Genomic DNA, 2675 nt, shown 5'->3' with positions numbered 1-2675 from the left:
CTGGAAAGAGTTAAGCTAAATATTCTTTGAGGCTTCTTGAGTAAGAGAGGACATGTCGGCCGGGCACTGGTGGCTCACGCCTGTCATCCTAGCTACTCTGGAGGCTGAGATCTGAGGATATTGGTTGAAAGCCAGATTGGGCAGATACATCTTATCTCCATTTAATCAGCCAAAAAGCCAAAAGTAGAGGTGTGACTCAAGTGGTAGAGGGCCAGCCTTGAGCCAAAAAAGCCCAGGGAGGCTGCAAGGACCCTAAGTGCAAGCCCCAGTACAACCCTTCCCAAAAAAAGGAAAGAAAGGGGGAAAAGGAAAGCAGGACATGGACCAGGAGCGAGCCAGAGAAGAAGTACATGGCCTGACCACACAGGGACGCAGGTGCAATCCCAGCCCTGCTGGTGGGCCCCTGGGCCCCTGGGGACCCTGGATAGGAAAGGGGAGCACAGGGGAGTCAGGCTGCAGCCCTTATGCCTCCTCCGCTCCCTCTGGAGCCTGCTGAGGGGCTGCCTGCTTCCAAGGGCCAGCCCCAGCATCGACCTTGGACTTCTCCCGGCTCTGACCTTGACCTCTCCTGGCTCTGTCCAGCCCAAGGGCAGTGCCAGCCCAGGGTCTGGGTACATCCCCACCAGATTCCTGAGCTCCAGTCCAGCGTGTGGTCCAAAAATAAAGCCTGAGCCAGGCGCAGGTGGCTCACACCTGTCATCCTAGCTACTCAAGAGGCTGAGTTCTGAAGATCACGGCTCAAAGCCAGCCCAGGCAGGAAAGTCCATGAGACTCTTATCTCCAATGACCACCAGAAAACCGGACGTGGTGCTGTGGCTCAAGCGGTAGAGCGCTCACCTTGAGCTGAAAAACTCAGGGACAGCACCCGGGCCCAGAGTTCAAGCCCCATGACCCACTAAATAAATAAATAAAGCCTGGGATCTTGGAGTGAGGTTGGGGAAGGAGGGGTAGGAGGGAAAGCTGGGGGTTCTGGGTGGGGGAAGCTTCCATTCCAGACCATCCTGGGCCTGTGAGAGGGACTTCTGCCCTCCTCCTTGCAGAGGGAAGAATGGAGGGGAGGGGGGGGCGGAGGGAGTTGTGTGTGTGATGGGATCTCAAGGCCATTTGACCGGATTGGACTGGAAGGAGGGGAGAAGTCCAGAGAGCAGCAGCAGTTGCTGGCCCTGGCTCCCAACATGCACCTGGGATCCTGTGTGGGCTCCAGAGGGTCTGGACCCGGACCCGAGCTGGGGCAGGGTCGGCCGTGGACTGAGCCCAGGAAGCTGGGCAGAACAGGTGATGCGCGAGCTATGGGCTGGACTGGCAGGGCTGAGGGCATAGCAAGATGCCATCAAGGAGGGCACTGCCCTTGGGACCCAGCATTCCCCCAGCAGACTGGCATCTCCCAAGCTGTCAGCCAAATCTACCTCTCCTCTTGGTAGGTGGAAAGTCTGGGAGTTTACTATAGTCACAGACAGCTGGCTAACTCAGTGGGTAATAGCACACACACACAGTGAACTAACCCTGTCTTTTAGCAAGCCCTTGAAACCTGGGTTAACTACCTGGGCTTTTTTGTTGGAGGACAGTGGGGAGCCATAGATGGTTTGAGCAGAGGAATGGCAGAGAGAAAGATACATTTTAGGAAGACCACTATGGCTAGGAACGGTACTGCATGACTATAATCCCAGAATTTAGAGGGAAGTAGGTACTGGTGGCTCATACCTGTAATCTTTGTTGCTCAGGAGGCTGAGATCTGAGAATCATGGTTCAAAGCCAGCCCAGGCAGGAAAGTCTGTGAAACGCTTATCACCAATTAACCATGCCCAAAGAGCCAGAAGTGGATCTGTGGCTCAAGTGGTAGCGCTTAGCACCCGGGCCTTGAGTTCAAGCCCCAGGACTGGCACACACACACACACACACACACACACACACACACACACACACACACACACACACACACACACACACACACACACACACAAGATTAGTTGGGATTACAGGCATTGGGTGCTCTTTTTAATGAGGGGGTGGGAGGGAAGGAGGGAGAGGGCAGAGTGGCTGGGGGGCAGGAGGCAGGCCTTACTCCTCCCTCCCAGCCCAGGAACAAAACTGACTGCAGGTTGGAAAGACAGAGGCAGAACAGAAAACCCCTCACGGCCCAGCTGCCTGGATTCCAGTCCATCCACTACGGACAACTGAGAGGGCAGGGAGGCATCATGGTTTCAAACAGCTTTATAACTATTTTTTTTCATACTGGGCATATATCCTGTATACTTTTCTGTGAATAAATGATATTCCACAATAAAAATGATCTATGATCAGTAATAAGTTCCTGCCTAGCATGCAATGAAGTATTCAGTCAGATTCCTCCAACAACAAAATAAAGACAATTTAAATCATTCATGAAATAAAAGCAAAGTGTATCGCATCAGTGTAGACACAAACGCACACACGCACACCTTTACTCTCTGCTCTGCTGTAGATGCTTTTACTCTTCATGGACACAAGAGGGGGCACTAACCAATGAGCAGCCGGGTACATGTGGGCTCCTTAGCAACCAATAAAAACATTGAGGAGTTGGGTTCCTCAGAGTTTTCCCCTGATGAACTCAGGGCAGGTTCATCTGGGGACACCTAGGGTGTCCCTGACCTTTAGCGAAGTGGAACTCTTGTCCACAGTGAGAGAGCTGCAGGGCT

The sequence above is a fragment of the Dipodomys merriami genome, unplaced genomic scaffold (genome assembly GCF_024711535.1).
Source record: "Dipodomys merriami isolate MVZ:Mamm:240054 unplaced genomic scaffold, mDipMer1.0.p SCAF_114, whole genome shotgun sequence".
NCBI classification, from domain to species: Eukaryota; Metazoa; Chordata; class Mammalia; order Rodentia; family Heteromyidae; genus Dipodomys; species Dipodomys merriami.
This window is presented reverse-complemented; position numbering follows the sequence as displayed.